Here is a 14,696-nt window from a genome sequence, read left to right as displayed (position 1 = left end):
CCTGGGGTCCACACAGAGGAGCTGTAGGAAGTGGCTGGGGCGAGGGAAGTCTGGGCATCTCTGCTTAGACTGCTGCCCCCGCGACCCAGTCCCGGATGAGCGGAGGAAGATGGATGGAAGATGGTAACACTTTATAATAAGGGTCTCCTTATTTATGTTAGGTAATGCATAATTAGACATTAATTAACTATTTAAAACCTGTTAAGAGTCATTTATTAATGTCTTTGCATCACTTAATTATTTAATAAATGAGGTTTTAGTAATTTACAAAGCATTAAATAACGTTTCACTGTGCAATTTCTTATCATTATGTAATGCACCATCAACATGTTAGTTAATATTCATTAACTGTTATAATGGTCCCTTTATTAATAATAGTTAATGCATGAATAAATATGAATTAACATTAATTTAATAAAACATTAACAGCCATTTTTATGCATTACTTTGCAATAATAAGTGTATTTTTAACGCATTAGTTATGTTTATTATTTAATGCATTACAAAGCATTAATAAATGCAATTTCTTAGCAAAATGCGCGCATCAACTATTTACTTAATATACATGTAAAACCTGAACACTTTGAATATTAGGATAAACTAAATCTGTGAAGAAAAAAGAAGTTGAACAGCTGGCATTTTTGGAGAAAATGATAGAATTGAGTAATCTTTATTAATTTCATGTAACATCAACGGCTCACATAGTATTTTTCACATACAGAACTCAATATTATTTTCGTTAATAGTATTATTAACATTTTATATGTTCATTGATATATTTACCTATCAACATAAAAAAGATTAAGATTTTCTATGACAAATTGTTGTTTAGTTTTAACTGCTACCTTTGTTTTCCTTTTCAGCCACTCCATTCAGAGGTCGCCTCAGTCAATCACTCCATGATTCACATGTGATTTAGCTTTAGTTTTACGGATGCCCAAAAGGACCCAACCCTTGGCAGCCAACCAGGCTTGGGACTAGCTATAGAAACACTGGATTGTGCCACCAAGTAATTGCAGTAACTTACTAAACCTGGTAGTCCCAAATGGTGCCTCTAATTACAAACACATTTAATAATCAGTATTATTAACCCTTGTGCTATCTTAGTTAACCCCACCCTTACATTGACCTGTTATTCCTTGTTTTTTTTTTTTTTTTTTTTTTTTTAACTTGTCCTGTCCAACAGCTGGGCAGTCAGATGAGAGCTGAGGGCCTCTTGGGTTGGACATATTTTACTTTAACAAGAGGGGTTATTAATCTTCAGACAAACCAAAGGTATGTCTGAATAAACCCCTTTTGTAATTGAGGCCAAACTTTATTAATTTCAAACATGTCTGAAAATCTTTGGTGTTGGACCGGACGGAAAAGGAAAGAGGGGAAGAAGAGAGAGGGACGTTAGAGAGAGGGGGGGTAGGGGGTGATAATAGGAGGGGAAGGGGGATAAGACCATGAAGCAGCATAAAGCAACAAGTTTACTGGTTGTTAATCATTATGGTAAGGTTTAAATGTAAAAAAAAAAAAAAAAAAAAGGGCGGAGCCTGTCCACACACACACTCAAATGTTATAAACACACCTGTTAGTTGCAAAAATGTCCACCTGTCGACATGTACACAAAACAGATAGTGTTCACACGCATACTTATGCCTTAAAACCAACTAGTGTGAAATATTTCAGTCATTCAGTCTGTTGAGCTATGTGACGGTGTGGCACCGTCAGATGGCGAGGGGGCCCACACTGTTTTTATTTTGTGTATTTGTGTATATTTTATGAATGAAATATCTACCTGTGGTGCCACCTGGAAGATGATGAAGAGCCACGCCCAATGGGAGGGGCTCATCATTTAAAAGGGTGCATCACAGGTAGTGAGAATGAAGGAGTGAGACGGAGGTGACAACCTGTTGTGGCCCTGCATGGAGCAATTGTGGTGCTCGTGATCTGAAATAAACACAGATCCTCCTCACCTTGGCTCCTCTGCATCCTTTCTTGGCGGGACCCCGTCACAAGCTAACACCTGTGCTCAGGTGAGTGTTTATGTTCTTCTAAAATGGATGGTGGAACGTGAAAAGAAGGAGGGAGAGTGCCCAGCCATCCCCACCCCAAGACCCCCACCGCACCAGCAGCGGCAGCCGGAATCCCCCCAACGCCACACGGGAACCGGCAGGGAACAACCGCCGCCCGGGCGACCAAGCCCGCCACCCAGGCCAGGGCCAGCAGGGCCGCCGCAAGGCCCCCAGAGCCAGAGAGCAGGGAGGCACGGAGGGAAAGAGGGCGCCGCCCCAGCCCAACCAGGAGAGCAGCCCCCCCGCCGCGCCGGGAGAACCCAACGCAGGGCCCCACCGGAGAAGGACGCCCACAGCCCCAGACGAGCACCCCACCACCACCCAGGAGTTCCGGGCATCCCCCCGCCCCAACCCCAGGTACGAGCCAGGACCCCCCAAGGGAGACCCACTCCGCACTCCAGGCAGCCATCCGCCCGGCCCACGGTTGGTCCAGGGAGGAGCGAGGCAGGGGCCCGCCGCCCCCGCCCAGGAGGGGGGAACCCCGGGGAAAAAAAGAGGGCCCACAAGGGGTGTTGTATATATGGCCCGACCAGGCTCGGCCACAGTTGGAAATTTGGCGGGGCCCAGCACTCAGGAGCAAGGACCAGAACCCACCCCCCAGGGACACGAACACCCCCGGCTCAGATGTAATGTGAACCCCCCCACCGCGCAGAGAGAGCACCGCCGGGCCCAGGAAGCCGGCACCCCGGGGACACAGCCGCCGTTGCAAAGGGGCCCGTACCCCCCACCTGACCTGTTATTCCTACCTTGACATAGGTGGATAAAGGTGGAAAGATTTCATATAATCCATGGACACCTGTGAGGTTCACAAATCATTGAAGAAAAAAAAGGTTCAGCGCACTGTCTAGTGGGTCTAGATGACCCAACTCCTAATGTCAAAATGCCTAGGATAGCACAAGGGTTAATCAATATCAATAGTACCAATATTTGATTTGCTTAGAAGTATTTTTCAAGGCACTAGGGTTTGATGAGGTCTGCTCTAAGTACATCGAGTCTCTGGAAGTGGCGGGTCATCTTGGGTAACGTGTGCTCACAACATTGCTTGGTGGTGGGCAGTGTTGGGTAAATTACTTCTAAAAATGGTTAATTACTTTACTTAGTTACTGAATCAAAACTGTAATTAAATTACTTAACTCATTACCTTTTCACTTCCATTGTTATGCAGACGATACTCAGCTCTACATCTCCACCAAGCCAAATTCCTCTCTACCTCCCACTTCCCTCACTGACTGCCTTCTTGCAATAAAATCCTGGTTCACTACTAATTTCTTAAAACTAAACAACGATAAAACTGAACTTCACCTGATCGGCACCAAATCCGTTATTAACAGCATCCAGAACTTCTCAATTCCCTTAGAAACCTCCTCCATTTCCCCCTCCCCTCAGGTTAAGAGTCTGGGTGTCATCTTCGACAGCACCCTCTCCTTCACTTCTCACATCAATAGCATCACCCGGTCTGCCTATTTCCACCTTCTCAGCATCCGTCGTCTTCGCCCTTCCCTCAGTCCGCATTCCACAGCCGTTCTGGTGCACAGTCTTGTCACTTCCTGTCTGGACTATTGCAACTCCCTTCTTTTTGGTCTACCACAAAAAACTCTACGAAAACTACAGTATGTTCAGAACTCAGCTGCCAGAATCATCTCTCAAACACCTTCCACCCAACACATCACACCTGTTCTGCAGCAGCTCCACTGGCTACCAATCACACACCGGATTACATACAAAATACTTATTCTGACTTTTAAATCCATCCACAACCTTGCTCCATTATATTTATCAGATCTTGTTCATGTGGCCATTCCCACCTGTACCCTCAGATCCTCCTCCTCCCTTCATCTGGATGTCCCCACTCCTCGCCTTGTCACTATGGGGGGCAGAGCATTCAGCTGCTCTGCCCCCCGGCTCTGGAACTCTCTGCCTCCGGACCTTAGAAACATCGGGTCTATCTCACAATTCGCCAAAAAACTGAAAACTCATCTTTTCCAACTCGCCTATTCCCTCCGATAATTTCCTATTTCTGGCCTATTTATATGTATATTTTATTGTGCATTTGATTGCTTTTATTTTATTTTTATTTTCACTTTTATGTACGGCGACCTTGGGTTCCTTGAAAGGCGCCTAACAAATAAAATGTATTATTATTACAACCTTGGACAATTCGACAGTTTATGGACCCTTTTTATTTTTCCCCCACAGCATTACTTTATTATATAAAAAAAAGAAAAAAAAAAGAAAAATACAAAAAAAAAAAAAATACAAAAAGAGTAAAACAAATGATTAATCACCTTTGAAAATTGTTAAATTGATTGACTTTTGATGATAGTACTTCACTAGCTCCTAAAATTGATAAATTGATTCAAAATTTTTTCCTAATGTAGCATAACTTTGCACATGTTTTTAACTTTTGATACTTGATGAAATTTTTGCTATGAAAATTCCTGAAACAGTGTTGTGTCTATTTTACTGATATAGTATTATGTTTTAACATAATTTGCATAAATTTCAGATGCTGCATTTGCCATGTTGATTTCTAAAATAGTTATTTTTGACGTAGTACTTAAGTAATTCATCTTTGGCATGTGCTTTATTGATACCTTATGATTATTAATTCTGTCTGATAAAACCTAGGTACCGGATATTGATAAATCATGTAATAAAATGGTTATAGTATAACGGGGTGGGATTATATAAGTTCGCTTCCTTCCACTCCCTTTCAAGCAATATTTATTAATTATGTCTAATTATCCTAAGTTTGATTAGTTACCGTATGAATGTATAACTGATGATTATATTGTTTTTGTGTATTATTTCTATTTGATTGCTTGAAATAAACCATTTCAAATCAAATCAAAAATCAAAATTATTCCCTATTTCAAAAAGTAATTCACTGCTCGTTACTTTACTTTTTTTCCTCTCATATACAGATTCTAAAGGGGAAAAAACACAAACAAGATCCTCTTGTCTGGCATTTAACTTTATTTTTTAAAGCAATGACCTTATGCAAAGTATGAACCTGGTTCAAGACATAACCTAGTTTTATTAGAATTCAGAAAACAGTGTTCACAAAAATAAGCTACAATGGGTTCATGTGGTCTATGCCACCGCTAAGAGTGAGAGGGACCTGCTACACCAGGGGTTGGGAACCTTTTTGGCTGAGAGAGCCATGAACGCCACATAGTTTTAAATGTAATTTCGTGAGAGCCATACAATGTTCAAAACTAAAGACAGTCGCGTTCCGGAGTTCATTGAACGAATCAAGCAGAGATGCTGGTTGGCCCTCTGTTCTGTCGCTCAGCCTGTTGTTGGGTAGTTTGGACCAATGGGGTTCAGCTATGGGCCGAATAAGGGAAAAAGGAGGGCTCGTGCGGGAGCAGGGGAATAAAATGTTGGGGGGAGTGCTCTCGGCGGGAGAGATTCAGGAGTTGCTAAATAAGTTGTACGCCGTTGGTTACGGGCTACAGCAACCAGAATAAAGAACCTTAAAAGAGATTAGGTTTATGTGGCTCAGTGCGGGAAAGGGACGCTACATTATGCTGTTGCTAATAAATGATGAGTATTTTTTACCAATAATGTTACTTCTGGTGCTGCGTGATTTTGCCGATGGTCTTGTCTGGTTAATACGTAGTGAGTTAAAGCTTCATGCAGGCGTTGAGACTTCCATTCGTTAAACCTGATCGTAGGTTGGTCTTAATGTTCTTTAGATGTGAGAAAGACAGCTCACATGCATACGTGAGGCCAAACATTGTCAGTACAGCCATACTCACATGCTGCAGTGAGAGTATTGCTGTGTTCACCTCGCTCCCTGAGCCCACTACCCCTCCCCTGTTCCTTCTCAAAGACGGGAGCGCACATCTGCAGGGACGGCAATCCGCAAATTTCAGGCTGTTACAAACTGACATTGCATCGCGCCCGAGAAGGACTGGTCTATTATGAAAGTTTCTTTTTTTGTTTTTTTTTTATAATTAAAGATTTGTCTGCGAGCCAGATGTGGCCATTAAAAGAGCCATATATGGCTCGCAAGCCATGGGTTCCCGACCCCTGTGCTACACCAATATTCATATCAATCAAATCTGAAATTAATCCCCTTTATGGAGTGCATTAGGCGCTTAATCAAATTGACCAAAGATACAGTCACATGTAGCTTAGAGAGATTAAAAAAAAGTGAGAAAGGGTAACTTGAAATAGAAAAAAATGACTCCCAGGAAGGAGCCGGCTCGTGTCTTTCACACTAAAAAGCCGATTCTACAGTTGCAAGTGGGTCTCTGCCCTGCTACCCTGCTGCTCACCTGCTGCTCCTCGAGGATGAGAGGACTCATTGCAGCATCCCCTTTGTCTCATCTTTGAGCCAGTTTGGAAAGCAATGTGACTGCAGCAATGAGGGCATATCTGTATTTGACCCAAATCTGCGCGCACATGCATGTGCGTAAGCGCCAGTAACTCAGTTTTTTTTTTTTTAAATTAACCTCAGTTTTGTTTCATTTAACCATGGGAAAATGTCAGAGCTTAGAAAAGCTTAAGTAATAAAGTAACAAGGGTTTGTTAAGTTCCTCCGTTACTGGAAAAAAAGTAATTAAATTCCAGTAATTTATTACTTTATAATCTGTTACCCCCAGCTAAGCTTGAGAGCCCTGAACAGTATCATTACTGTTCTTAGCACTGCACTTTTCTGGACTCTAAAAGTTTTACCAGGAATCCAATTCTTCGGCTTGGGGCTTATTACCAGAAACTCTCTCCCTTGAATCTCTGGTATTTTTTTAGTTTCTCATGGTCCTTCCTTCTGATGATACCAGGTATTGCCATGTCCACCAAAACAATTTTCATCTGTCTTTTATCCACTACCACAAAGAGCAGTTGGTTTGTTATGCCCATTCTGTCAATCTGTATCTGGAAGTCCCATAGGATCTTTGCCCCCAATTTTTTTTTACCACTTCTGGAGGTGTTCCCCAATTTGACCTTTGGGTTTAGGTTTACTTTCCCTTCGAGCATCTTACACTCTGTAGTTGTGTTGAACTGTCTCAGGGGCCGCTTTGCTAAGCTTCTTGACTGGTGTGGTAGATCTGGGTTTCTATCGCTCTGGTGCTCAGGGTCTGCTGCTGTACAGCCAGGATCAGTGCTTCTGTTCCGTCCGGCAGGTCAGCTCTTTCTTGGCCTCGGTAGGATTTCTTGATAACAGCCAATTCAGTTATGGTCCAATGATACTTACCATTCAGGGGCTTGTCCTCCCACAATGATCTCTCCACCTGTACCACGTCCTCTGCTGTCTATTGCCTGAGGCATTTATTGAACACATCATTTGTCGGGGCCTTGTACTTGATGTATTCATGGGATTTGAGAGTTTCATTCTGAAAAATGGCTTTCACACTCACTAGCCTTCTGGGTCCTTCCTTGCAGATAGTGAACAGTCTAAAGGTGCTGGATTTAGGCTGAAACCCTCCACACAAGATGAGGAACTTTCATCTTATGCAGTCTTGGGCAACTGTCCTGTCTTACCATAGTTGGCGTTGGGCTTGTTTCTCCAGTGCCATTCTGTGGCGACTTATCTTGGTTAAGTTAATGCCAGATAGGAGCTTCCATGAGCTTCTGTGTGTCTTTTCAAAAGACTTTAGACTTCAGTAACAGATCATCATATTGCAAATGCAATTTATTTGTAAAAAAAAAAAAGCATTCTATCAACCAATCCCTTAAAAAAGCAAAAAAAAAAAAATCATTTCCCCCTGATGTCATCTGATGGCATTAATCTGAATAACAAGAGTTTGTGTGAAATTACAACCTATCTAGTGTCTATCTGAGGTGTCTCCAGGAAGCCTCAGATGAATGCAAACTGTATTTTATTATTCCACACCCTCCCGAAGGGTTGGTGACCCTGCCGTCCAAGATGCGCCACCATTCCGTTTTTTGTTGGATCAAGCATTAGTTTGGATTTACGTTCACTGACATGCTATTAGCTGCTCCATCACTTTCACCTGCCAGGCTGTCAATCAGTGGCGATGTGCAGTGATGGGTGGGGATGGCATTCTGTCCAAGCTGAATCATACATCTCCTCAGAGAAGCTGACAGCTGATGAGCAAAGGACATCATACTAGGTTTTCTCACTGTGCTGTCATGTCAGCAGTGTGAATGTGAATCACATCAGAATGCCGAGCACCTTTATGTTGATTTGGCCCGCAGACATAGTTATAAATTATTGAGAATATAATCCTCTTTTCCCATTGTTGGAGCAAAGAAATGTCAAAGTACCACCTTTACAGTGATAAGCATGTTATAAATAATGGGAGAATTTTTAACCTTTGCGCAGAACAGCAATTTTCCAGCTCAATAATCTGCTTTATGATACACTGCACTAAAACCTGTGTCAGTTGTGTCAAAGGGATGGCAATAACTCACAAAACTCCTTCAAACATCATAAGCAGCAGCAATTTTAGGGTGTTACGACAAGGCAGGATGACTTCTTAGACAACGACCCACTTCTACCTCATAGCCAGAAATCATTGCACATCTCATAAGTCTCTGGGTCTTTTTCCTCCTCCTCCTCCTCCACCTCTTCCTCCCCCCACGATCCTCAGCTGAAGTGTGCAATTTCACACTCCAAAGTCAAACAGCGGCTCAGAAGGAGAATGTATGACCCACCCTGGCATTTGTCCTCATTTCTCTCTCAAATGTGCAAACACTATTACCCTTGGGTTATCTAAAGTGGTGTGGTGAAGATTCGCAGCCTCTCCTGTCTCCTCCTTGCCAGACACACCATCAAAACACGTCAAGCAGTGGGGACAGAGCGGGGGTAAGAGACAGAGGGAGCTTGAGAGGGGGAGAAAGTGCTGGAAACGGAGCAGATGTTTGTGTGGCTGCTGATTTGTGGCCTGATAAGGGTGCTACAGAGGCAGCTGGAATTGATGGCTTGTTAGTGAGGACGGGCCCCCGTGTGAGATGTTTTCAAAATGATTGATTTACAATAAAGTGGCTCCGGGTGTGTGCATGCAAGCAGAACTGATGCAGATCGATCCCACTGAAATTGATTGATCAGCCATTTAGCTTGGCAGTGTGTTTACCGAATGAAACTGAGCAGGAGTCTCCTCCAGGCATCTTCCCCTCCCCATGAAGCGAAGGAGAAATGCCACCTCTCGACCTGCCTCTTCTCACTCGTGGCGGCAGCAAAAATAAGCCACACAGGGAGCATAAAAACGTAATTATACATTGAGAAATACGGGCATGAACATTTATGATTATGTATTTTATTCAGCTATTGAAGCCTCCTTCTGCAAAATGAAGATATGCCTTTAAAAATAATGATTTCTAGCCTCTAGAAGCAAGAGGAACACTGCCCTATCACAGAGTCACATTGAGACTTGTCGAAGAGGCGCAAAAACAAATAACAGTGGATTTATGTCAACAGTTCTCTCAAAACTGAGACAACACTAATCCTATACTTGGCTGTTTTGCTATCATTCAGATGACAATTTTATATAGCTGCCCTCAAGTGTTATGTTATGTTCACATCAGGCTCTAAAACGTACATTCTAGTGATCACTTCCAATGAAAAATCTATGGAAACACAGCTTCTGCGTTCATAACTCGTGTCACTTTGCATGATTTTAAGACTGTTTTTGGGCTCCACTTGCCATTGAAAGGCTGTTAAAAATGAAACCAGGTGAACTTTTACCACTACCGGATTCGGTATTGCCATAAGGGTAGCGTCCTTTTCAAAATGTGGAAGTGCCAACCGATTGATAAGAAATTAGTATTTGCAATTTGTGCCCAGCCAGGATTATATGACACTGACTGACTTTTCAAATATCAGAATACAGGTGTGAAAGAAAAAGCCTGAAGCAAGGTTTGTGAGATTTACACTGTTTCAACATTTTGCACCAAGCCTCTTTCAACTGTGAGTACATGCGCTAGTATCGGTACCGTGTCTTCATAGCATTAGATGAGACTTTTCTCTTCTGACAAGTAAAACACGGAGACTATGCTGCTCATGTGACCTCTGCGACTTGTCCTTTCATTGCTGTCTTTACAAACCATCTCTCCTCTAAGCTCAGGAATTAAATCACCTGTCCTGACTCCTTTTATTTGGATAATTGCAAACAAGAACAAGCTTTCCCATTCTCAGGACAACATGCAGTGGACCCATCATGTCCCTTATTAACAATTTTACACACTCCGTCGCAGCGAGAGGGTGTCAGGATGCCAATAATATTTACCGTCTGCTTTGCAGTTTATTCAGGAGAGCCTGAGTCTTGCTGATTGCCCCGACAGAAGCTGACAGCATCCAAACCTGAGATCCCTGCAAATCGAATCTGGTCTCTCTTTTTTTTTTTTTAACCTAATGCAGATTTCTGCCCACCAACTAGCCCTTTATGCAAATATAAAGATAAAAAAAACTTCCAATAGGAAGCAGTATTTTTTTTTAAATTTTCGGTCATTTAATAAATCACTATACTACGAAGCTTAAACTAATTTGCCAAAACAGCTGGAAGGCAAGTAAATGAAACGTCCATCATGGGAGTATTGAGCCTTCTCAGCCAATCCATCAAGTCAGTAATGATTTCCATAACATTGACTTAAAAGATGTTGACATCCATTATAGCATCTCCCTTTTGACCTTCTGACAATCTCAATTGAAAGTGTTAAACATTTCAAGCAGGCGGTAAACACACATCAATATCTCTGGCATCATATGTGTTGAAGAGACACTTTGGTTGTTTGCCTTACAGAGATGGAAAGAAAAGGAAGGATCTGAGGACTGATCTCCGTCCCGATTCAGCTGTGATGATAGTTTCCATGACGATGAGGCATGCTCAGCACATCAGTTGCGGCCCAGATAAACAGTAATCCTTTACAAAGACAAGAAGGTCATTACAGCAGCTTGTCAAATCAATGCCCAGTGTGTCCGCGTTGATTAAGACATCTCCCTTCAGCTCTGACACTCCATCAATAGCGGGGGGTGGGGGTGGCAGAATGCGTGTATGTTTGTGGGGAGTGGGCTTTCCTGTTCTTTCTCCTTTCACACACACAGCATTGCAAACACTCACACACTACTCTGATGATTGGAGTGAAATACCCATCAGTCAGGGAGGCGAGGTGGACTAATGATTCCCTGTGCTGCCTATTAGAACTACATGACAACTCAATCCTGCTCACAGAAGGAGAAATAGAGGAGATGGTTAGGTGGGATGGAAGGGAGATGCAAGGAGAGGAGAATAAAAAGAGAGTAACAGTTGAAGAAAAGAAGAAGTGACCTTGTAGCAGCATCATTTGAGGCTGAATTAAATTGGCAAGAGCAGCTAATCTTTACCTCGGGGCGATTAACAAAATTAAAGCAGAACAACAAAGGAACAGGGGTCGGCTTTTTCCTTTTTTCTGCCTGCCACTGCCATTTGTAATTTGTGTTAACTTTTTTTTTCTTCTTCTTGAGACGCTCTTCCTCCACAAACCTGTCACTGACAGTTGAATTTATATTTTTTATTTTATTTTTTTACTTTTCGTCCAACAACCAATGCCAGACTCCAGATTAAAGAAGGCTTTTATCATTTATGTTCTCTGTCACAACTTCAGTTCCAAACATCTCATTTAAATGATTTTAAATTTAGTTAAGGAATTTAAACAAGTACAGCCTAAAATTAGTTTCTTTGCTCACAGTTGTTGTCAAAGAGATAAGTGCTTTAAGTTCTTTCTCTTTTCTCACAGCGTAGTCAATATGTTTGGAAAGGCAAGCGAGGTTAGGCCCATCAGGCTTAGTAATAGAGTAGAAAAACAGAAAAAGCTGATTTTGAAATGTTGAGGCTCACAGCTGACTTTTGTTCACACATACAAGAGAAGCACAGAAACCAATAAACCTTTAGCTCATGGACATTCACTCAACTTCTGAGAGTGGATCGATATTTGGAGCTTTTGGCATGAGGCCTCTAAAAATCATAAATGCATTTGCTGTGAGAAGTAATTCTTAACACTATATAACCATTCATATATGTGATACATGCTTTTCTGTGACCCCACCCCCATCTTATAAGCATGATACAAATTTTCCTTTGTCAAAACTTGGTCGAGTGCATGTCCATTTCACTTCATTGGATGAAATGTCAAAAACACTTTCAGCGGGAAAAGCTTTGCTAATTTTCAAAAGTGTTTGGTGAGAATAACTCATATTGTTATTTAATTTTTTTAAATGACTACCTTCAGTATGAAAAAATGGTAAATTTGTTTATAATTTATTCTTCAAAATGCAGTTTCACCATGTTAAAAATGCATGGATTGAATTTGAGACAGTAGGTAAATAAGGTGCTTCAATCTTAAATACTTGTGTCAATATTTTTGCAGCTTAAACTTACATTGCTGTGACCAAAAACTTACCAAATCACCCTTGTCATAAATGATAAAATCACTATATCATACATTTTTTGTACATTTCATCAAAGGCCATAAAAAACGTATTAATTCCAAATAAATTCAATTTCCCATCAATTCTAAAATGTAGTGGGCTTTACAGGGTTAACTTATAAGAATACCGTCAGCCTTTCTGAAAAATGCTTAAATTAAAACAAACAAAACGTAAATTCAAAGATATAAGTTACACACTGTTGTTACATGTTGACTCTACTCTTGACCTCAGTCACTAGGACTGCTCTTTTTGCCAATCTTTAGGATTCACAAACCTTTGAAACTAAGGCATTATTTGTATCAATAAATTTCTTTTCTGCACTACAAGGTGCACTGTCAATGAAAACAAGATATAAGAGTCAGAAATAAGTCCATTAGTCAGCCAGACTTTAACTTAATTCATAGTACATAGTTCACACAACGTTAGCAGTGTTAGCCACTTTAGCGTATTCACAATACTTGTAACTCTCAAACTTGTTGCAACACATTAAAAAAAAAAAACAGACTGATACGCTTAAACTGTAATTACGCTAGATCCCAACCTATTTTTTAGTAACACGTAAAAAAAAAACACTCTCAATCATGCTACATTAGCGTATTTATGATAACACCCAACCTTGTTTGCAACTCGTAAAGAAATAGAACGATACCACTGAAATAAACATAACTGTAACTCCCAACCTTGTCAGTAACACCTATAAAAACACAGTCCAACACCGCAAAACGTTAGCCCCATTAGCGTAATCACAATACCGGTAACTCCCAACCTTGTCAGCAAATTGTAAAAAACAGGCTGATGCCCCTAAAATTGACGTCAAGGCTAATTTCCACTGGTCTGTCTCAGTGTGTCTCAGTTATGTTGCGTCTCCTTTGCGTTGACTCAAAAAGTAGGAACGTTCATTAATCAATCTGAATTTTGACATCGCCTCCGTCATGTCTACGAAGTCCGTCCTTCAGCAAGACAACACAACACAAGCTTTATGCAGGACATCTATTTCCTGTCAAAGCATTAATTCTGTGGTTAAAACTGTAGAAAAAAGAAACAGCTAGAGATTTCAAAATAAAAGCTTCTGTTGCACTTTCAAAATAAAACGTTATATTCATTTATTTATTTATTTTACAGTGACATGCCCACTTGATAATGCACATTAACATCCCAGATAATATTAAGTCAATTTTCACCACAGATGACAAAAGTATAATTTATGACCCAAAACCTGCATTTTACAAGGACTCTGTGAGGAAGGAGAGGGCATTGGTGCCTTTTTTGGATGTTGATGACATGGGAATAGCAGGACAAATTACTCCTCTGGCCGGGGGCTGGGGGTGGGAGGTGGGTTAGAATCTGAGATGCAGTGGAAACAATCTAAACTGACTAAGGGTCATGTGACTCTGTAGTGTCTGTGTTTCAAATGTACTGATGTCGGACCACTGGAAATTTAGAGTTGCTGTAACTACGCTAACTCGCGACCTTATTAGTAACACTTAAAAAAAAATAAAAGAAACACTGTCCAAAGCGCTACGATACCAAATTTACGTTTTTTTACTTGCTCCAAAATCTACATGCAGGAGAAGCTACGTGACCACCAAAACAGTTTCCATTAAAAGATTGGCTGCAGAGACAGGTTTTTGGCCTCCACATCTTTCATGATTCAAGGATTTTGTTTGTCCTCAGCTATACCCCAGAGAGATGGGCTGATTCTCAGTTGCCTTTAGGAACAGACCCCCCCCCCATACCTTTTCCTCACCATTACTCACAGACGTGCATCAAAATTTGGCTGTCTCAGTATGTCACTGCCTTCTGCCAAGGCCAGGTCGAGCTGTTTTAGAGCCTGCCCTCCAGAGGACCCTCAAAGATGTGCTCAGAGCGCCAGAGGAAATACCACAGTCTGACATGCAACACAACACAGCTTTCCCCTTAGGCCACTCCACTGTGGGCCCCATTGTGTGTGTAATCATACAAAATCTATGAATATTGTTTACAGTTCAAAGAAATTCATGGGAAATATTCTATTACAAGCGGAAGGGGGTGGGGGGGTCCTTTCTGAATCCTGGAGGCTTTTACCGTTGATCCAGAATGACAGCCATATTTAATGCTGCAGCCATCTGAACGTAAGACTGTGATATCATTGGGTCTCCGGGTACACATCAATTGGTTTAATGTACAATGTGCTTTTTGTTTGAGTGTACACTTGAGTAGAGCTGTACATGCAGTGCTGCAGAGGTGAGAAAACCATCTGTCTCTCCTGGAGGCTGTTTTAT

Source organism: Oryzias latipes, chromosome 15 (genome assembly GCF_002234675.1).
Source record: "Oryzias latipes chromosome 15, ASM223467v1".
Lineage (NCBI taxonomy): Eukaryota > Metazoa > Chordata > Actinopteri > Beloniformes > Adrianichthyidae > Oryzias > Oryzias latipes.
This window is presented reverse-complemented; position numbering follows the sequence as displayed.